Source organism: Myotis yumanensis, unplaced genomic scaffold, assembly GCF_028538775.1.
Source record: "Myotis yumanensis isolate MYYU_CA2020_CCGP unplaced genomic scaffold, mMyoYum1.0.hap1 SCAF_2, whole genome shotgun sequence".
Lineage (NCBI taxonomy): Eukaryota > Metazoa > Chordata > Mammalia > Chiroptera > Vespertilionidae > Myotis > Myotis yumanensis.
The window spans coordinates 198,644,755-198,668,741 of NW_027223753.1; the positions used below are offsets into that span (position 1 = coordinate 198,644,755).

General features: G+C 38.3%; 1 non-coding gene across 1 annotated transcript; it reads left to right on the forward strand.

The window, feature by feature from the left end:
• The first annotated feature begins 16,583 nt into the window (after positions 1 to 16,583).
• Positions 16,584 to 16,718, forward strand: LOC139004690 (small nucleolar RNA SNORA42/SNORA80 family). Its single transcript, XR_011470535.1, has one exon. It is a non-coding gene; the product is annotated as a small nucleolar RNA SNORA42/SNORA80 family (small nucleolar RNA).
• Positions 16,719 to 23,987: the final 7,269 nt, after the last annotated feature.

The following is a 23,987-nucleotide window of genomic DNA, read 5'->3' on the forward strand; positions in this document are numbered from 1 at the left end:
TCAGTGGGTGGGAAAAAAACAAAAGGGCTGATCCAAGAGGAGAAGTAATGTTACTGTTCAGTATTTATCGTGCACAGAAATGTTATTCTGGGAAATTTGTACCATAGAACACTTGCACATTCCATGGTTATCAGAAGTGTGTCTTTGTGCATTCACCTCAGTCTTAGAAAGAGTTGATAAACTGACTGTCAGAGGAGAACATGAGCCAAGCTTTGTGACAGAGGCCCAGAGAGGGAACTTTGTTAAACTTCTGGGAAGACTGAGAGGGCTCAGGATGGGAAGTGATTCTTAAGGGAAAGGGGAGTATTGAGGGAGGAATTGAGTGGAAAGTCTGCCTCCCTGGTCTACAGAAATAATTTGCAGCTGCTGACCTCAGGGTACCAGAGGAAGCAAACCCAGATTTAAGCTGGGAGAAGCAAGTGTAAGGCTCAATTTTAGAGAATTACTGGCTCAAGAGTCTGGAGAGCTGAGAGAATGAGGATCATGATGTTGAGTGTGTGTCATGTTGAGGAACATTTGGGCCCCAGCACTGAAATATTTCAGAGAGGAAGGGCATTTCTGTTTTCCTGTTATTCACCTAGTTAATACTGCTGCATCTTTAGTCTAGATTCCTCCAGTTGAGTGTCCTAATGTATAAAACTGGCAAGTGCTCACTGCAACACCTCTTTGGAGATTGCTTGGGAAACTCCAAATTCAGTGAAGCACAGCACTTTCCATCACATAACTCAGACTCTTGCGTAATATCAGCATAATAGTTACTGTCATCAGGTATAAAAAAACCCCAACTCTACAAACTCAGGAGTATCCTATATAATAAAGAGGCAATATGCAAATTGACCCTCACACCGTAACACCATCACAAGATGGCAGCGTGCACAGCAGGGGTGGGGCAGCGGGGGCTGGGCTGGCGGCCGCTATGCATGGCTTCTGCCGGGGTTCCTGCAGCCCTGTGGGAGTGTGGGGGTCCCAGCAGCTGCTTTGTGTGGCTTCTGCCAAGGTATTCACAGCCCTGTGTGCGTGCTGATGGAGCAGGGCCCGGTGGCCGCTGTGCTCGGCCTGGAGGTGGGGCATTGGGGCAACACTCCAGGACTTGGGACCGTCCCATGGTGCACTGGCCACATGGGGCAGGACTCTGGGACTTGGGGCAGTCCCATGGCACAGGAGGTGGGGGAAGGGTCACTATATAATGTTTTCTTTTATACAACTCAACTTAGTTTTTTATTTCAATTGCCTCTCTTGTCTGGTTGGCAAGGGAGGTTGGGAGGAACAAAAAATCAAACTATAACATTAATGTTGCAAGGGGTCCTTTACTCTCACTTACTCACAAATCTGTGATGTGATGGGTGGGGTGCAGGAAGGCCATTGAGCCCTTGGTTATTCATGGTCGTTGGTTATTCTGCCCAATCTTTCTGTTACCCACCCAAACCTTGCTTATCTTGCCCCGTCATTGATTAAGCAGCTTACACAGACCTTCATGTTACTCAATCCTCTGCTGAGTATGTGCCACTCTTGGGGCATAAGCATCTTTGTCAAAGTTGCCTATGGTCCTGCCATCCACCTACATAATCATTCCCATCTCAAGTCTGACTAAGTTGTGGTGGCACTGCACCAAAGGGCACCAGACATGTTTGGTCTGAGGAGCTATCAAATACTTAGATCTCATCTTTCCTTTTGCTTACCCCAACTCTGCCATATTTTTCAGGCAATTGCCAATTCTCTTAAAAGTTATTCTAAAGGAGTAAATAGCATAATCTCCTGAATGGATTTTGGCTGTGCTCCAGGTGCAAGGAAGACAGAAGTTGGCAAACTGCTTGAAATGGGTGGGAGGTGGTGTAGGAAGAAACAAATAAATCAATATAATGAAATATTATTTAGCTTCATTTTTATTTTTGCATGTAAGTCCAATAAGAAGCAGGGTGTGCATAAATCATCATGGTTACTTGAGAGCTGACAGTTCAGTGACTTCCCTTTCAGAGGCCAATGTTAAACATTTAAAACCCTTGAGATGAGTAGGTGGTTGTTACCTATCACAATCAGCACTGCTTTAAAACTGCTATCGACTGAGACATGTTGTATGAGATTCAAAAGAAAAGAATCAACTTATTTTAGATTTCCTCCAGGATTTATTATATTTTCCTTTAACTTGAGAGTTTCTGGTAGTGATAAATTTAAACAACTGTTCCATATTACATAATTTAAAATAATCTCCAGCTCCATGAATACATTTGATCACAAAAACCTTTCCTCTTGATTATATGATAGTCAAAAATGTCAACATATTTTCGTTGTTTTCACATCTTGTGCTTTAAGATGTTTTGGTTGGGCGACTTGATATTTGAGGACTTTTTTCTGTGAACCAGAATGTTGCATTTTAAAGTGAAAAAAAGAAAGGATAAAGAATACCATTTTTGCTCACTTATAATCCACTCAAGTGGAATTTGATTCATTCTCTTTGCTAATTGTACACTATTTCCTGGAACTTTCTTCTTAGTGATTGCTCTACTCTAGTTAAGGGCTTCATATTTTTTGAGAATGTGAAATCTTACTCAGATAAGCAAAAAGACATGTTCAAGGATGTTAACCAAAATTGTTTACAATAGTAAAGAGTTGAAAAGATTTTGATGTCATCAATTGAAGAAGATACAAATAAAACATTATTTGCAAATAATAGAATAAATACAACAGTTAACAAACCTATATATAATGAAGGACAAATCTCAAAAATGTAAGTTTGCCGAACTGGTTTGGCTCAGTGGATAGAGCATTGGCCTTTGGACTCAAGGGTCCCAGTTTTGATTCCGGCCAAGGGCATGTACCTTGGTTGCGGGCACATCCCCACTGGGGGGCATGCAGGAGGCAGCTGATCGATCTCTCTCATCGATGTTTCTAACTCTCTTTCTCTCTCCCTTCTTCTCTGTAAAAAATCAATAATATATATATATATATATATATATATATATATAAAATTTAAGTTTAAGTTATAAATTAAGCATGATACCATTTATGAAAAATACAAATACCATACTGTTCATGGCTATATAAATATGTGTGTATACACATGTGTATGTATATATAAATGTGCATTATACATATCTATAATAATAAAAACATAATATGCTAATTAGACCAGGCGGCCAAACTACTTTCTGGATGACCTTCTGGACAAAGCTGGGGTTGCGAGGGCCTAGCCCCTTGCACGAATTTCATGCATTGGGCCTCTAGTCTATAATAATATAAGTGTAATATGCATATCGACTGAACGACCGAACAGCAGAATGACCATCCAGATGACCTTCCAAACGACCATGCTATGACATGCACTGGCACCAGGCCAGACAAAGCAGGTGCAATGCGATTGGTTGGGAGTTGAAGGGGGAGGGCTCGCCATTGCCCCTTGATTGCAGAGCCCCAGCTGGGTGGGCAGGATCTCCCTGTGCACAGCAATCAATTGAGGAGCCCTGGCTGGGTAGGCAGGGCCTCCCTCTGTGTGGCAATCAATAACAGAGCCCCAGCAGGTTGGGCAGGTTTTTTCTCTGCGTGGTGATCAACCGTGGAGCCCTGGCTGGATGGGCAGGGCCTCCCTCTGCACAGCAATCAATTGAGGAGCCCCGACCAGGTGGGCAGGGCCTCCCTGTGTGCGGTGATCAATTGTGGAGCTCCAGCGATCCATCGAGGAGCTGGATGGGTGGGTGGGGCCTACCTCTTTGGGGCAATTGATCACAGGGCTCCCAAACTGTGAGAGGGCACAGGCTGGGCTGAGGTACCCCCTTCCCAGTGCACAAATTTCATGAACTGGGCCTCTAGTATACATATAGCTGTGGTATACATATTACACACAAATATGTAGACAGTGTACATATCACACACATATAGGTGGATAATTAATTATATACACATGCAAGTGTGATATATATATAGCATGCACAATGTGTATTTTATATATGCATACTTATGTAATATACATTATATATATTTATATATGAATCCACTTTAAATACATAAGAGCATTTACCTGTGGAAAAAGAATAGAAATTGAATTAGAATGAGAGCCTAAGGAAAAATTAATAAAATTAGATATTAAATAGGGGCAATACATGGATTACTTCAAGGCAAAGTCAAGCTCAAAGTCACCTTTCTCAGGGAGGCTTACTCTAACTCCCCCAACTCCTGACCCTCTTAGCTTGCCTTCATTATTCTTTTTCCTTTAGTTTAACATTATGATCAGTTAGAATCTTAGCAGAAAACAAAATATCTTAATATCTTAGACTAAATAAATGGAATACAATTCAAGAGATTTAAATGGAAGGAGTAAATGCAAAATTGTGATCCAGTTTAAGAATATGGAGATACCTAGAGACTTGAAGAGAGAGCAAAGGAAGGAAATGATGCTATTGGAGTTCAGAGAGAGCTGGAGCCCTGCAAGAAGAAGACACCCAAGAGGCTGTGTAGCTAGGCAGAGACACAGTCTCTGCCAGGAATGCAGCCCAAAGCAGGGAAGTAGTGGGTGAGAAATAACCTGACATGACCTCACATTGGCCAAACTCAACCAGAAACCAGCTGGCAAGGAGCTTGGGGGCTGTTCAAAAGGCAGAGAATGTATTTGGGGAAGGAAGCAAACAGAATAACCAGCACATATATACAAATAAATACATTTAATAAATATAAAATAAATAATAAGACAAATACATTTATAAAAAATATGTTTTTATATGAGTGGTATGCCACTAATCAAGAATTATCTATATATATAAAAGGCTAGGTGACTGTCTGACCACCTGACCTTCCGACCAGCTGGTACCTATGACATGCACTGACCACTAGGAGGGGGCAGATGCTCAACACAGGAGCTGCTGTGCTGCGGTGACTTTGCAGCGGTGGTTCTCAGGTAACGCACCCTGGAACCAGAGAGGAGGGAGCCTGATTCCTCGTGGTGCTGCTTGATTCCACCTTCAGCTATGGGTTATGTTGTTGCTGGGGCACAGTGGGCCTGAATCTGGTTTACTGCTGAGCTGCAGTAATTAATTCCCTTTCAATGTGCACGAATCTGTGCCCCGGGCCACTAGTAATTAACATAATACTTGGAACCTGAGATATAAGAAGAAAAGGTAAGTAGCTTTGGATAAATCAGGGTACAAAGCATCCTGTGGCATCAGAAAATAGTCATTTATATAATTATGGAGAAAAATTTGGGGGTTAAACTATTATCTTTTCTCATCAGTTACACTACAAATGGAATGAATTAATTGGCTTACGATTCCAGATTAATAAATCTATACCTAAATCTTACAATTACAGGTATCTGAACGAATTATTTCATATTTTGAGGTCAGTTAACAATATCTCATTTTTTTAATTGCCGCCCCTCATTTCCCTTCCTTTCTTTGCCAGTCAGCATTCATCTCTAGTAATTTTCCAAGTTCTAAGGAAGTGGTAATCACCAAGAATTATTTTGTAGTATAGCCTCTTATAACAGATGTCTCTGAGATGAGTTCCTATCCCAAAGATAGATGATGTCCCATCACCTTATTATATGACATTTTGGTGATTTTTTTAGACACTCAGATACCATGACAGTCAAAGTCATGGCTTTACTTAAAGCTACCCAAAGCTTGGCTTTACTTAATTATTAATATCACAATAAAGTATTTTGTCTAGCACCTTAATAAATGGAACTACATGAGGCCTTACTGAGGTGAAATGTGTGCAATGACTTCGAACTCTGGTCTTCAAACCCTGTAAATGTTGAAATAATTTGCATATTGTTTCATCAGCCCACACCTGAACAGTTTATTGAGAACAGGAGATAATTTTAGATTCCTCAGGAGAAATGTCAACTTAATTCTTGAGGAAATGGCAATGGAATTGCAATTTGTGGCAGTTTTCAGAAAATGGTCTTAAAATCCTTGACACTTCTCCACTGAGAAGCAGGGCCTATGCCTCTCCCTTGGATCCCGGTGCTCTGTGACTGCTTGACTAATAAGATACAGCATATGACACTGTGCCCGTCAAGTCTTAAGAAATTTATAGCTCCTCCTACCTGTCTTCTCAGCCAGTGGCTCTTCACAGCCAGCCACCGTCCTCTGAGGTAGTCCACCCGTCCCAGGGGACAGGCCTTGTCTACATATTCCAGCCAACAACCCCAGCTGAGGTGCTGGCCAACAGCCAGCATCAAACCCCAGATATGTGAGTGAATGAGCCTTTGGAAGATCAAGCCCCAGTTATTGAGTCACTGTAACCTTTCAGCCACCCGAGTTGGCAATGTATGAGCTCTGTCCCAATTGCAGACTCGTGAGCAGCATAAGTAGTTGTTATTTAGACCAATCAGTTTGGGATGGTATGTTCCACAGCAATAGATATTCATAACACTATTTCACATTCTCGGTAACTCCAGAAATTTACCGAGGTACCTCTGTCATCTGTGAGGATTGCGTTTTTCTGAGTACGAAAAGCTTTGCTCTGTTTCTTTCAAGATACAAGCCAGGAGATGCTGTGAATTTCTTCTTAGGCGACTCAAGTTCAGGTTTGATTAATGGAAGCATTTTGTAAATTAACATGCTTAAGAGAAAAAGGAGAGCAAAGTAACCTAAAATGCTTTCCTGGAGTATTGAGCTGGACTAAGGAAAAGCTAAAGATTTTTTTTAGAGTCTAGATTTTCAGCCATCTCACTACCTTCCTTCCTTTTCAGACAGAAACCTTCCACTCACTCTTCAGCTCCCTTCATCCCACCTTGGTCTCGCCACCTTTATGGTTGTGTTAGATGGACTGCGCTTTAACAAGCCTTCTGTTATTCTCCAAGTAACTCCACCGTATTTTCCCATCCTTATCCGCACCCCACCTCTGAAAAGTACGTTCAACTGCTGAATGCTACTGAGTTGTCTGCTTAGGTAGCTCCCAATGGTACTCACTTCCGGCCTGATGCCAAAGATGATTGACTAAAATTATGTGTTTTGTGAAGATTGCACATTATCAGCAAGATTTGTGGGCTGTACTAGCATCTTAATTTGAACAAATTAGGTATTTGTTCCAATTAAGTATTCATGATCCAGCTTTTCTGCATTTTCTTCTTTATAGCTTTCCAGGATTCATAGAAACCAAGGAAATTAAAATGTGGGTCTCATTAATGGAAGAAGATGAAACCACAAAGGTATATAATTTGTAATGACAAGTTCAAGCCTCTTTTGTGCACAAAATTCTAAAAAGTTAAGGAGAACTAGCAAACATTTCAGTTTTCAGCTCTCTAAGTACTTATAGGCCTAGAAGAAAAATTAAATGTGTGATTCCATGCTGAATCATTTCAATTCTTGGTATTTATATTTTTAGCTGTTTGTAACATAATTTAAAACTATATTTATTTAAGTAAATTACATAAGCAATTCGTATGCTATATTCTTTTTTAAATTTGTTGTCATATTTTTTAAATTATAAAGTACATGTTGTAGACAGTCCAAAGAACAAATAAAATTATGATTTCAACAGAATCTTCTGATTCATTAACTCCCACCTGCCCCATAAAATCATTTCCCTTTTGTTATGCTTATTCCTGTCGGGTGCCTGCACACACCTGCCAAATTAAATTTTCACTGTGGGAAAATTCATGAATCATTTTTACATCACCTCTTTGACATCCTTTCACAAAATAACATGAGAAACAATTAGAATCAATTTGAAAAAGTTCATTTTAGAATCACATAGTTTGTAATCCATAAAGTTAACCCTCATCTCTGAAGCTGTAATTAAATCTTGTTTATTTCCTAATATAAATGTTGGCAGAATAAACTTTTCAGATTTGTTTTGCAGTAAATGTCACAACATTTTTTACATATACATTATGCCTTTATATTTATTATTTTAAACTGTCTAAGGGAGTTATTTCAAAGAAATGAGCACAGTTATTTTATATGATATATTGGAGGCTGAAAAAAGTTAAGCAAATCTTGTGCCTACACAAATAAAAAGCAGGAACCCAGAGATTCACTGCTTTCCCAAGTCCAAATTGCTAAGTTGACAATGATCAAGTAGATGTTATCATCTGAGAGTTCAGGTAACTGCTGTGTAAATAAAGTTGCTCCCATTCTGCCAATTGTAATTAAGTGCTGTTTGTTACTCACAGAGTAAAACCTTTCCCCCTATTGAAATCCTTTCCCAAAGAGGTAAGAGACATCCATAGAACATTAATCCACATTTTGTCACAAATAACTTCTGTTGTAGCTTAACCTGTGAATTTATATTTTAGGATTTCCCATAGGTGATGTAAAAAACAAACAGAATTACATTTTTATCATAACTAAAACTTGATGTGATTCTGATAATCTTATCAGATATTAGAAGATCTCTTAAAGGAATAGTGGTCTTATTCCTGGTCAAGAGTATATGCCAGCCGAGCCAGTGTGGCTCAGTGGTTGAGCTTTGACCTATGAACCAGAAGGTCACAGGTTCAATTCCCAGGTGCACATGCCAAGGTTGCAGGCTCGATGTCTAGTGTGGGGCCTGCAGGAGGCAGCCAATCGATGAGTCTCTCTCATCATCGATATATCTATCTTTCTCTCCCTCTCTCTTCCTTTCTGAAATCAATAAAAATATATTTTTTTAAAAAATGAGTGTATGCCATCTCTCAGGGGAAAACAGTTGACCACAATGTTTTGTACTTGTTCATTCAACAAACGTTTACTGAGTATCTATTATGTGCCAGGCACTGAGGATACAACAGGTAACAAACTAGATCTGATCTTAGCTATCATGGAGCTTATATCTCAGTGAAGTGAAGCAGCTAGAAGACGACCAAATGAACAAACAAAAATAATTATAGACAGTCAGATAATTATGTATATTACTAAATATGGATAGTCAATAGGCTGATGAAATAGGGAGAGGGTCTTGGATGTGGATAGACTGGGGAAGGCCTCTCTGGAGGTGAGAGCAGAACAACGTTCTGAGAGAGGGTGAACCCAGGACCCAAGAGAGTGATGAGAAACACACAGGCAGAGGTAATCTAGATCTGACTTCAGGCACATGAATGTTCCAGAGTCTACATCCCTAAATTTGAACACAATTGTTTTATATTTTCCAGAAACCAGTTTTATTTACCAACTGTCTTAATTCCTGTCAGTGATTCTATAATTCACTTACAGTGAGCAAAAGGGTTGATCAATAAACCAATGGTAGCCCTTGCTTGCTGGTTGGCTTAGGGGTAAATTTGGTCACTGAACATTAACTTTTCTTAGTAAAAAAGCAGAAAGGAACTATAGAAAAAAAATCAGTGGCAGGCCAGGCCAGAAGGTCAGCTTGGGACTCAAGAGAAAGATGATTTAATTCAGAGACAGAATTAACGAAGACCATGCAGCAAGGGCTTTTAGAATTTTTAGACCCACTATAAAAGTCAAGCTATCTTAGGACCTATTTCTAGTTACATTTTTACATGCACTCTGTGAAATAAGTAATTGTTGAATTAATATACAAATAAAATTGTCCGTTAAGAAAATTGTATGCAGTTCATCCGTGTTGTTTGTTTAGTTTTTTTCTTCTCCAAAAATAATCTCTTTCATCCCGTCTCCCTCGAGTTACAAAGCAGCAGCCTCTCTTGCAGGAAGCCTTCATAGACCACCAGGTTGTGCTAAGTGTCCATATCTGAGCTGACATAGCTCTTGGAACAAAGCCCTTTCTAATACAGAGCATATCAGGATGAGGCTGTACACATTCAAACACAGGGCCAGAGTCTTATCATTCACTGTATGTATGTTCTGCCTGAAACCTTGTAGGTGCTTACTACATGTTAACTTGAAACAAACTACTTTCCCTACATTGGCATTGTAAGCACTATTTTTATGTTTTGAAGAAAATTGAGGTTTGTGGAGGCTTTTAGAAGAAAACTTGGGAGAATTCCTTTAAAACTATGGAGTAGGGAAGGCCTGTTGTAATTAAGGCTTAAAATCTAGAAACCACAAAAGACTGATAAATTTGACAATACACAGACACACACACACTATTACATTGCAATAAAACTTTATAAGCAAAACCAAATTACATATTGAAACCCTGGGAAAAATATTTGCACCTCCTAGTTCGAACAAAAAGATGAATTTCCCTAGTTTCTGAAGCAGTATTAAACAGTGAGAAAAAAGAGACTGATACAGGATAATCTTCACGATAGATTGCTGATGAAAAAAGCAAGTGCAGATCAGTGTAGATAGTGAAAAGAAAAGGCTGTTTATTTATATTTGCTTGTGCTAAGGAATCACAGAAAGACAAACAGGAAACTTATATAATCAGGAAAAAATGAGGAGAAAAAGCAAGACTCCTGAGCCTACTTGATTGTTTTGACTTGTGATCATGTAAATGTAGCTATTAAAAATTATTTGTTATAAAAGTACTGTCTTCCCAAGAAAAAAGGACTGTGAATATTAGCCATGTGTATTTTAATTTTATTCAAGTAAGATCAAAGTTAAATGTGCAGAAGTAAATGTCATATTTGAGTGTGCAAAGAAGAGAGCTTCATATGGTAGGAAGAGCATAATTTTAGAACCAAAGAGATCTGGGTTTAAATTGCAACTTTACCATATAATTAGGGATCTGACCTTGGTTTCTTTTATTGTGTATTTTCTTCTGTAAAATGAGGCTAATAACTTCAGCTGTCTAAAACTTCTGTAATGGTAAAATACAAGAAGGCATTTAAGATTCCAGTACAGCATCTAGCTCATCTAGCTCATCATTAGTAAAAAACTAATAGATGGAATTTGTGTGACTGTCTGCTTCTAGAACCTTTCTTCCTTACATACACTTAAATACTGTGACATTTCTGGTATCGGGAATAGTCATTCTCTTCCTTTCTGTTCATCCTACGGATCCCTAGAAACGTAGCCAAGGTCTTACTTCCCCCACGAAGACTTCCTTTCTAGGGATTTTATTTCATAGCCTCCCCGCCCCCATTATCAAAATCCGGATCAGAGTGATACATTTGTTACAATCAATGAACCTACAGCAACACCTCATAATCACCTAAAGTCTAGAATTTACATTAGAGTTCACTCTTGGCCTTGTACATTCTATGGATTGGCAAATTTATAATGACATGTATTCACCTTTATAGTAGCCTACAGAGTATTCACTTCCCTAAAAATCCTCCATGCTCCATGTATTCATCCCTCCCTCTCCCCTGACCCCTGATAATCACCGATCTTGTTACTGTCTCCATAGTTTTTTTCCTTTTCCAGAATGCCATATACTTGGAGACCATACAATATGTAACTTTTTCAGATTGACTTCTTTTACTTACTAATATGCATTTAAGTGTCCTTCATATCTTTTCAGAGCTTCATAGCTCATTTCTGTTTAGTATTGAATAATATTCCATTGTTTTGATATACCAGTTTATTTACCCATTTACCAACCAAGGGGCATCTTGGTTGCTTTTGAGTTTTGACAATTATGAGTAAAACTGCTATGAACATCCATGTGTAGACTTCTATGTGGATATAAATTTCACTTCATTTGGATAAATAACAATAAATGCAATTGCTGGATTGTATGGTACGAGTATGTTTAGTTTTATAAGAAACCACCAAACTCCCTTCCAAAGTGCCTATATCATTTTGCATTCCCACCAGCAATGCATGAGCCTTCCTATTGCCCCACATCCTTGTGAGCATTTAGTATTGTCAGTTTTCCAGATTTTGGCCATTCTAATAGGTGTGTAGTGGTATGTCATTGTTGTTTTAATGTGCATTTCCCTGATGACATAGATTTGGAGTATCTTCTCATATGATTATTTGCCATCTGTGAAGTGTCCGTAATGGAATGTTTTTGATAGGGTGTTTGTTTTCTTATTTCTGAGTTTTATGAGTTCTTTGTACACTTTGAAGTATATCTGTTTTGAAGATATTTTTTTCCCCCAGCTTGAGGCTTGTATTTTCATTTTCTTAATATTGTCTTTGACTGAGCAGGAATTTTGTGGGGTTTGAAAAAAAAAATAAATTATAGATTATCAATTCTTTCATTTACAAATTGTGCCTTTGGTGTTGTATCTAAGAAGTTATCACCAAACCCAAGATTATCTAGGTTTTCTCCTATGTTATCTTTTTGGGGTTTTATAATTTTGCATTTTACATGTATGCCTTTAATCTATTTTTGAGTTAATTTTTTGTAAAGGATGTAAGGTCTTGCCTAGATTCATTTTTTTTTTTTTTTGCATGTGGATGCCTAGTTGTTCCAGCACCATTTGTTGAAAATATATTTTTGCTCCATTGTATTGCTGTTGGTCACTTATCAAAGGTCAGTTGTCTATTATGGGCCTATTTCTGGACTCTCTATTATGTTCTACTGATTGACTTGTCTCTTCTTTTGAAAATACCGTACTGTTGTGATGACCTCATTTGGTTATTCTTTAACATGGAATTTATTATATTTTAGCACTTGTTATTTTAATTTACCTGAAGAGATATTTAGCCATCCTGTTAGAATTAGTATTTTATTAAAACTAAGTCAGAAAGGTAGACCCCTTGTTATCTATGAAGTTTCCACACCCTACATGTAGTTCTCAGTTTTATGGTTCCATATTTTTTGATTGGCAAGTCAATACTATATAACTTTTTCCTGCTATTCATGGCAAAATTATTTTTAAGTTTTTGTTTTTCCTGATAGCATGAAATTATAGTTCAATTGAAAGAATATCTAAGAAACAACTTAAAATGTGAAATTAATTCTAATTTTGTATAGAAGTTAATTGAATTATTTTTTCTTGATTGGAAGAGTCCCAAATTGGGGGGAAAACTGGCAAATTACCATAGGACCCAGCCTTAAATCTGAACCTCAGAATTTATTTTCTTCTTTTTAGTCACACACTCTCATATGCAAATATTTTCTATCTTTCAAAACAAAAAATGACACTATCTAGTTGACCTTTTTATTAGAAGCTATTTTTTACTAAAATAAAAATGTCCAGGTATTTTACCCTGTTAATGAAAATAATAGTTATGCTTATTAAGTATTTATTATATTTGAGATTGTGCTAAGCTTTGTCCTATACAACTTCAAGTACATTTCATAGCAACTCAATACCTAATGAGAGAGAAGTTATTATTAACTTCAATTTTTGAGATGAAATGATGTATTGAGAAATTTATCTAAGATTTCTCACATGTAACAAGTGGTAGAGCTGACCTTGTTAAACCAGCTCTGGGCTTGTCATCCAGCCACCTAGAAAGCTTACAAACCAGGGAAAGGAGTTTGATTTTATTTTAAGTACAATGGGTGATCACTGGAGGGTGTGAATCACAGAAGCAATATGATCTGTTTCGCATTTTTAAAAGATAACACTGGTTGCTGGATGAAAGGTATATATGTGTGTGGGGGCGGGGGTCGGGGGGCAGGGGGACAAGAGAAAATGAAAGGAAGCTGCCGGGGTTCTTGTCCTGGCATCTAGAAGGGGTCAGAAATCTGGAGAAGGCTGTGCGTAGATGTTAAATAAGAGGAGTCCAGAGACTAATAAAGAGTCTGGAGACAAGATATAATTTTGAAAGGCATTTTGGGGGTCAGAGGAGCTTAGCTAAAGGAGCTAAGTTCTAAGGTCTTAAAGTCTAAGGTCTTAGGTTCTCCTCTCCTCAGGACCCCATGCTTTTTAATAACACAACTTGTCCTGAGGCGAAGCAGAGATATACACATCAAAGGGTCAGGGTTTTGTACAGAGTCCATTGTCAGAATGGGGGAATTAGCCTACGGCTGTTCAGGTGTTTGGCCAGTAGGAGGCAATAACATGTAGATTAAGATGCCTTTTAGCTGTCTGGCAACCAAGAATCAATTTAATGTATCCTATTCAGGTTTGGGGAAATGCCTTCAGCCATTCCCAGATGCAACCCTGCTGTACATGCTGGAATTGGTCTCCGGGAGGAGGCCAGTGAGATGGCTACTGTTGTCCAGGCAAGAGATGGGGCGGCTGGTCATTGCGGAGATGAAAAGACTAGGTAGAGCTGGGAGGGGTGTGTTTTCTAGTCAGAGACCACAGTTTTTACTGCTAAACTGTAATTGTGGGGAAGAGAAAGGGATCAATAATTTTTGGGATTAAGAAAGTTGATGAGATTAGGAAGGCTCTGGAAAGAGACAATTTGGGGGAAATCAAGAGTTCTGCTTTGGCTGTGCTACTTTTGGAGATCTCAATTAAGTAGCTGGACATTTGAGCCTGCATTTCTGGAGTGTGTCAGGGCTGAGGATAAGAAGTTAGAAGTCATTGGTATAGAGATAGTACTTATACCTGGGGATTAGATGAGCTCACCCAGAGATGAGACAATGTCTTATCTCCCCAGGGCATAGTCATCTGGAATGGTCACTGTGGATAAGGCTCAGGACAGGCATATATATTTTTTAACTCCTTAAATAAAATAGTGCATTTAGATCTTGAATGGACAATAAGTCTGATCTAGGCAGAAGAAGAGTGTCTTGTAAATAATGATCTCCCAGGCCCTCATTGAGATGCAGCAAAACACAGATTTAAAAAATCAACCTAGGATACTTCTTTTTCCTCCTCAATATATTTTTATTTCAAACCCTTTCAATACAATCAGAACTCTCTTTTTAATGCTTTCCTCCTGCTTCTTATGCACATCACTCATGAAATTTCAAGAGACCTTTGAGGACAATGAAAATCAGATGCTACTATTAAGTTAACAAATGACATACTGGCTACTTGAAATATCATCAGCCCAGTCAAGCCTAGTTTCTCCTGGTGGAAGATAAATAGGGACTGAAATAAAATGGAATCAGTTACTATATAATGACCCACTGAATTGAGGACAGAAAAAAATGATCTATGATTTATATTAGCTCACTGTAGGTGTCAGAAACTAAAATGATATTTAGAATATGGTTTTGACATCTAGAAGTGGCTCAGGCAAAATTTTTATGATTACAAATTCAACAAATTCATTCATTCATTCATTCATTCATTCACTATTAAGCATTTATTAAGAACTATATTTTAAACACTCCCTTGCCATCCAAGATAACAAGTATAGGAGCATGGCAATGCCTTAGACAATCAGATACTTCTACCTAGTACATTGAATATGGAGTAAATAAAGCCTTTGGCTTCCTATTGAAATGGTTCCTGCAAAAAGACTATCATTTTATTTGTTCTTATTTATTCTCTCATACTATCCTAACTCTTTTTCCAAATCTTGATCTCTAGCCTGCCATTGACTCCATGATCATTTGCTAAATTTCTTTTTTAAAAAAATATATTTTATTGATTTTCTACAGAGAGGAAGGGAGAGAGATAGAGAGTTAGAAACATCGATGAGAGAGAAACACCGATTAGCTGCCTCCTGCACACCTCCCACTGGGGATGTGCCTGCAACCCAGGTACATGCCCTTGACCGAAATCGAACCCGGGACCCCTCAGTCCGCAGGCCAACGCTCTATCCACTGAGCCAAACCGGTTCCGGCTGCTAAATTTCTTATAAATACTTTTCTCTCTTAAGAGAACTAGGATCAACGTCTGTCATTTGCAGACAAGAACTCTGTTTGCGATGTTTTAATTAGAGAACTTCAAGAGGTTAAATCAGACTTTCAGAGACAAAATGTAGATTCATCTCAAATGGCTATATGTCAAGAATTAACATCCAACTATTATATGCATTATAGAATGAAGGGCATTTTTCACCCCATGAAACCCTTTACTGATTCGAGAAAAGTGAAAGGCAAACTCTGCTTAGTACCCAATTATTTCTTAGGTTAACTCTATTTTACTGAATCCTAAAATAGCAAATTATCTTTTGCTATCCATCTTGCCACAGTTGGAGAACAGACATGTGAGCTGAGGGATGGGGACAAGTAGAAGTAATTGCCATGTCAAGCAAAAGGAATTAGATTCAATGTCTAAGTGCTATTCATAGAAACTCTCCCCAGAACTTTGGGGTTATAGGGCTAAGTGCCAAAAGAATAAAACATGGAATTGGTCCAATCATCTCCACTCTGACGACTAAGAAATGAAAAAAAAAAAACAACTTGAGAGAATCCATTTACACGTTCAGAATATTTCTAGTTCTCTCTTCGTCAGATCTTCAGGATAGACTTAGGGCTTGAAAGGCCAGAAGTGATAGCAAGTCATTCTAAAGTGTGCAGAAATGGAAGCATGATGAAGCATGAGGACCCGGTTTTCTCATTAGCCTTCTGGGTGGAAAAGATAAAGAAAACCAGGAAAAAAACGAACACAAAAAACAAAACTCACTACAGTCTCTTTTTTTTTCCAGTAACTGTAGGCACCTTAGGTTTTTGCTCTGAAAACATATGTCACTAGAAGGCATTTATTTAAGACGGTAAAAGAAATGTTCTTCATGGCTTTCACTGGAAGTTAGAAATAAAAGAAACAAGTTCTACTTTGCAACTTGACCCACATGCTAGAAATAACTCTGATCATTGCACATGTTCACACCATAAAAGCTATATATGTGTGTGTGTGTGTGTGTGTGTGTGTGTGTGTACAGCTTTTAACACTCTTTTACATCCATTTTGTAGGTGAAGACTGTCAGTTCATCAACTTGCCCTAAACCACACAACTAAGGAATTCTGAAGCCCAGCTCAGAAGATGAGCCCTCATAGTGTGATGATGGATTATGGTGGGTCATTCCCTGTGGGCCTCTCACAGTGTACCCATGCCAGAATAAATTGTAGTCTCAAACTATTACCCAGCCCCCTTCCCTGTGGGCTGTGAGACTGAAGGGGGTTGTACAGTGTGAAAAAAAAAAAGATGAGTCCTCAGGATCATAATGATTTCATAAAATTATGGTCATTTTTAGTTTTTATTTATCACAGATAAAGTACTCTGATTAAATATACAGACATTAGTAACTATAGAAATGAACAAATCCAACATTGTCAACATTAAATCCCTATTTCTGGCCTAAGTGACCATATGGATTAATTATTATACATGACACAGTGTCATGATAAAATGTGTGCCACAGTCAAAATAATTCTGTTCCTAAAAACAATTCCTCAAAGGCCTATTGTTTGGAGATTATTATAATCAGGTTGAAAATTACACAAAGAGAAATTTGGTAAAATTGAACAATGCCCATGTCAGGCTGCTGCCATTTGTTTGTTTTCAAAAGTATCAAATTGCCTCTTTATTTATTTCCATTACCTACAATTTATTATGATTCATTCAGTCTCTGTATATGTAAATAGAATTTCACGTTGTGGACACATATTTCTGTGAGAAAGAAAGTATATTTACATTATACTATTATTATGTTGTTATTACTAATATCTATTTCTATTATTATTTATATCTAGTTCTCTTTTTCTTTAACCTTACAGTGTAGTCAAATAAGTAAATAAATGCTACCATTGTCACAGAAATAAATTAAAAATACACAAAAGGGGAAGGTTAGCATAAACCCTGTGCTTCTAGGTTAGAATTTGAGATAAGAACATAAATTCACGCTTATTTATTAGAATATATTGATATGGAAATAATTATAGATAGAAAGCAGGAAGGTGAGGTGGACATAAACTTGAAAACTTAGATGGAAATTGCATGCTCAGCAAAGAGCCTGGAACTGATGTGGTCTCTTAAATAACAGAAGTGTGTTTCATCTAGCAGACCTTCCCATAAAACTGAGTGGGTATCATGCTGGGAGAGTATCAGCTTTAAGGTTTTAGAGATTATGGGGGAATGGAGTATTGAGGGGAGAAAATGTTATAACTCAATAATTTTGATGGTCCTTAGGTAAATCCCTAAGGCAATATTTTCAGCATGGGAAGAACTGACAGCCCATTTCTCCTTTTCCACTTTATCTTAAAATACACTTTATCTTGGCTTCAAAAAGTATGATACATGTGTATATACATACATATATGTGTACACATACATATATGTACATGCATATATTACATACATACAGACATACATGCTCATCTAAGAGTTCAGAGAGTTCATTTGGTTACACATTCATCTAGGATTCTATTTTGGATAATGAAGAACATAAGCTCTGGGAGTATAGAAACTGATCATCTATCTTATTCACTGATGTATGTCCAATGTCAAGCAAAGAATATTGTAAAGAAAAGATGCTCTATAGATTTTGGCTGAGTGAGTGAATGCTATTTATTCTTGGTTTCATAGAGAATCCTCTAATTTTCTGAGTTGGACATCAAAACACCAATTTTATCACAGAAGGCCTAATTTTGAAGTGTAAACTGATTTGGAAATAGTAAAAAGAAATGCATGTTTTAATTTATGAGTTTAAAAAATCTCATAGAAGTAGGATATGGTGATAAAACATCAGAGTAGCCGAAACTGGTTTGGCTCAGTGGATAGAGCGTCGGCCTGCGGACTGAAAGGTCCCAGGTTCGATTCCAGTCAAGGGCATGTACCTGGGTTGCGGGCACATCCCCAGTAGGAGATGTGCAGGAGGCAGCTGATCGATGTTTCTCTCTCATCGATGTTTCTGACTCTCTATCTCTCTCCCTTCCTCTCTGTAAAAAATCAATAAAATATATTTTTAAAAAAAAACAAACAAAAAAAAAAAAACATCAGAGTATTCAACTATTGGGAAAATATTTACAGCTGTTCAGAGTCTGTAGAGGTTGATGTGTTAATTGTCAAGAAAATTTCTTTGTGAACTAAATGATGACTGAAAGCCATTGTCTTCTGCAAATTGACAGTGTGCAAAGCTCAGTTAAATAAAGATATAAACGAAAACCAACTTTTAGAAACCAACATTGAAATGTCACTGATGTCAGTTTAGCACTGGCGGAAGATATTAAAAGCTTCTCAAAACTGACATTTTTAATCAAAGTGATGTTTTTAATAATAGTTCTTCTGTGATTGTGGCAATCACTTGTTATTCAAAATCTATTTTTTGATCCATGTGCATAGGAACAGCTCTAAATGTCGGTGGCGTAGGCAGCATACAGTGTGATCTAAAGGTCACCAAAAGGGCTTTGTCCCTTAAGTCCATCCACATAGGCAATAATATGGTGGTGGGTTTGCAGAGAACCCTAGAGCATTATTTGAACATATTATTCTGTTAGTTTTATTTCCAGCACATCAAATAGGATGAGCGTGTAGCAACAGATGCTTGAACAATTTAAGTGACTTGCTGAAGGCCATAGAGTTAATGAGTAATACAGCTGGGTCTCCAGCTGGAGTCTTTTCCCCAAAAACCTAATGTTTGTTTTCTGTGTAACATTCATTCTTGACTCCCAAATCCTCTGCACTAGGGACTTTTCTTTAGGTTAAGTGCAGTGGTATCTCCAAAAGATCCTTGTTCAAGTTGAAGTTTACTAGGGAGATGCCATGCATTAAACCCAAAACAAGCATTAACCATTGGAAAGAAAAATTAGAAGGCCAATGGGAAGAAATGCAAAATAGGTCATTTTTGATAGTAAAGACTAGAAGGTCCACAAACAGAACACTGCTTTTGTTGGAGAAATTGGGATCAGCCGGGTCACACCACAGGTGGATAGGTCTGGAGAGCAGAGACTCCGGAGATGCCTCTGGGAGATGAAGGAACTGATATAGTGAATGGATCTGAGTATAGTGAATGGAGCTGAGAGCAGAGAGCAATGCTTACTTGTTTTGTTAACAATCACCTGTATTTTTATTGAGACAAGTGATTTGATTTGAAAAAAGTTGCTTTCTCTTTGGGCAATCAAAAAGTCATGGAGATGTAGAGTACAGCCGAGGGAATATAGTCAATAATGTAATAACTATGTATCGTGCCAGGTGGTTACTGGAAATATTGGGGGGAACACTTTGTAAAGTATATGATTGTCTACCATTATGCTGTATACCTAAAACTCACACGAAATAATATTGAATATAAACTGCAATTTTAAATAAAATTTTAAATTCTTTAAAAAAGTCTTCTAAACATTCGAATGTTCAGATGTTATACATTTTTGAAATTATTATTTTCTAGACAATTGGAGACTTCTACCAAAATCATGGAACAGGAAATAAAAAGGCCACTATAAATGTGCATCACCCCCCTGTTACCTTCTTTCCAAGACACACACAGATCTAGACACTAAAGGTGGATATATTCCTTGAGAAAAACCCAAACCTGCCCTCCTTCCGCCCCCTAGGACTTCAAGTGCCCCACAGAGGGCTCCCTGCTGGAGTGTTGTGTTTACTGATTTGGACGCCAGGGCTGAGAATTGGATTCTGTGCCCAGGGGTGCCTGAAAGAGACATTTGAGCTCCAAAGTTGACAAATGAAGGCTTCAGACCCAGTCACCTCAGGCAACCAAGTGCTTGTTCAGTAAAGCCAGATGAAGAGCTAAAATGTAGTGCCTTCTAACTGCATCATCACTTTACGCCTTGATATCAAAACCTCTTTCCATTAAGATGTTAACAGTTGATAAAAAGCCCAGATTAGGTTTTGCTCAGAGAAAGTCTAAGTTAATGTCAAGCTCTCTTGGATTTCTGTGTCCTTATTTTCAGAAAACTCTCTGGAGACAGAAAATGTAAGGCCACGAATAAGCTATTCAGTGAGGAGAGGCTGGGACTGTTAAATAAAAAGGCTTTTATGTATGTAAAGTATTATGAAGACTGATTAAAACAGCAGGGTGGTGGTTGCCAGAGGGAAGGGGGTGGGGGAAGGAGAGGTGTCCTAATATATGGTGATAGGAGAAGATTTGACTTTGAGTGGTGAGCATGGTGCAATATACAGATCTTATAACATAGAAACCCACACCTGAAACCTATATGCTCATGTTGACCAATATCACCAAAAATTTTTTAATAAAAAAAGAAAAATTAGTACAAAAAAAGAGACTGATTAAGATAATAGGATTTGTGTTTTAATTTCAGTTATAGATTTTATTTTATTTTTTAAGTATATTTCTTATTGATTTCAGAGAGGAAGGGAGAGGGAGAAAGAGATAAAAACACCAATGATGAGAGTGAATCATTGATCCGCTGCCTCCTGCATGTCCCACAGTGGGGATCAAGTCTGCAACCTAGACATGTGCCCTGACAGGGATTCAAGCCGTGGCCTCCTGTTTCACAGGTCAATGCTTAACACTGAGCAACACCAGCCGGGCTATTTTAAATTTTTTAAACCAATTTTCAGCTCAGCTCACCGAATTTCCAGAAATAACTTGGCATTTAATCAGCTAGTAAAATCAATTTGTTTGAGGGCAGAACCTTTTTATTTTATTTTATTTTTCTCAGTTTGAACATTTTGTTCTCATATATTTTCTTAAGCAATAAATAGATCAATTTAATTATTGAGGAGGAGAGTGAGATGGAGAACTTTCTGTAACATGGAATCGACATTCATTTAACAAATACTTATTAAGCACCTGTACTACATCAGACTGTTCTAGGTGGTGGGTATACATCAGTGAAAAAGAAATAAAAATGAAATGTCCACCCTTGTAAGTCTTATTGTCTCACAGAGGGAGACAGAGAGTTAAGCAATAAGTAAATTACACAGAATACTAGAAGATGGTGAATGCTGTGGAGAAAAATAAAACTTGAAAGAGAATAGAGAGTATCAGGGTGCGATGGGGTTTGCAATTATGAACAGGACCATCAGGGAAAGCCACACCGAGAAAGGGGTATTTGAGAAAGGACTTAAAAGAGGTAAGAGAACAATTTATGGGAGTATCTAGAGCAGTGGTTCTCAACCTGTGGGTCAAGACCCCTTTGGGGGTCTAATGACCCTTTCACAGGGGTTGCCTAAGACCATTAGAAAACACATATATAATTACATATTGTTTTTGTGATTAATCACTATGCTTTAATTATGTTCAATTTGTAAGAATGAAAATACATCCTGCATATCAGATATTTACATTTTGATTCATAACAGTAGCAAAATTACAGTTATGAAGTAGCAACGAAAATAATTTTGTGGTTGGGGTCACCACAACATGAGGAACTGTATTAAAGGGTCGTGGCATTAGGAAGGTTGAGAATCACTGATCTAGAGGAAGAGGTTTTCAAAGAGAGGAAACAGCAAGTGCAAAGAAATGAGGAAAGGGAATGCCTGGAAAGATGCAGGAATAGCAAGGCAGGCTGCGTGGCTGGAGTAGAATGATCTAGAAGGAGAGGGGTAGGAGAGAGAGTCAAAGCTGATGGATGGCTCAGGACACATAAGGCTGAGAATGCCAATGCAATGTTGAATGAAATGGGGAATTATTCCAGGGATGTGAAAAGAGAACTGATTTGTCTTTTCTTCCAGGTGAATCATTTCGTCTGGAGGCTGTGCTGGGAATAGACTGGATGGGGCAAGGGTGGAGCAGGAGACCGAGTAGGAAGTCATTGCACTAACCCAGGGGAGCGATGATGCTGGTTTGAAAGTAGTGAGAAGTGGTCAGATTCTGGATCTATTGTGAGCAGAGAGGCAACAAGATTTGCTCAGGAAGTGAGTGTGATGTCTGAAGTAAATAGAACGCCCCAGGATGACTCTGAGGTTTTGGCCCGAGCAACCAGAAGGATGTACAGTAGTTGGCGTTCATTGACATGGGAAGTTCAGTTTGGTGGAAAGACCAAGTGCTCTCAGTTGGGACACATCCAGTGGAGATGCCTGCTAGATATTTCAGGGCAGGTTTTAAGCAGGAGGCAGCTGTGGACATCTGAAGTTCCAGGGAGAGGTCTATACTGGAGATTTGGGATATACTTGGGAATTGTTGGCCTATCAGAAAGTACTTAAAACAGCATGACTGGATGAGACGACAGGGAGTAAGTGAGAGAGAAGACACAGGACCAAGACCTGAGCCCTAAGACGCTGGGATATTGAGAAGTTGGGGACCAGACAGATAGATACCAGAACTTTATCCTGAGCCAGAACAAGCAGTGACCAGTGAGGGAGGAAGAACACAAGAGGGTGTATTGTCCTAGAGGCCAAGTGAAGTAAACGCCTCAAGGAGGAAGGAGGGATCCACGGTGCAAATGCTGTCAATAGGTTAAGAAAGATGGGCACTGACCATTGGACTCAGTCCCGTGAATTTAGTCTTGGATTTGATCCACAGTTTCGTTCCCTTTGGCTTTTTCCCAGTGCATTTTCCTGCGGGCAGTCCTGTTTCCCAAGCAAGGCCTGACTCATCTGGAAATGTAGCTTACAAATTCTGGCCTGGGGCCAGGTCATGTGCTTATTTCCCCGCCTCTTCAACTTCTCAAGTGTCCCATCTCTCAGATAAGGTTGGGCCAGACCTCTCAGATGTCCGGTAGGTGGTAGCAGAGAAGAAGCCAAGACGAATCGAATCCCATTCCCCCAGAGCATTTCCATTGTGTTTTACTTCGTGGGCAGACTCACAGAGAATATAAAGGACCTGAGTCATTCCACTTCGAGAGCAGCAGGGTAGGCACTCTCTTGGTTATTTACTCAAGAAATGTAAAAAAACTGAAAGATTTTTTTTAAAGTGTCACAAACTTGGAATTTAGATAATAATCCGGCACATCATTTATTTTGACTTAAGTATTTCAACATCTAATCTAGTTTCCCAGCTCATAAATCAGGTATTGCAACATCTCCACATTCCCAGAATGATAAAAAAGTATGTAAACTATGGTTAAAAAGCACTTTAGACATACAAAGCAATTTAATGCTTCTTGAAAAACAAAATTCTCTTAGGGAAAATGCAGTGTTGTTTCGATCACAGTGCAAACATCACCTAACTGAAATCTAATAAATAGTTTGTACATTCATATATAAAATCTTCACCTGAGTATATGTTTTTATTGATTTTACAGAGAGAGGAAGGGAGAGAGAGGGAAACATCGATGTGAGAGAGAAATATCAACCGGCTGCCTCTAGTACACACCCTGACTGGGAATCGAACCTGAAACCTTTTGGTGTACAGGACGATGCTCCAGCCAATTGAACCACCTGGCCAGGGCACTTTTTATATATTTTGACTATAGAACAAGTTAAGGAGATGCAGGTCACAAAATTATTTTATTATACTTTCTCTTTACATTAAAATTTTCTAATTATGGCATTATTTTCTGTAGGATTTTAATTAAAAAAATGAATATCTATATGT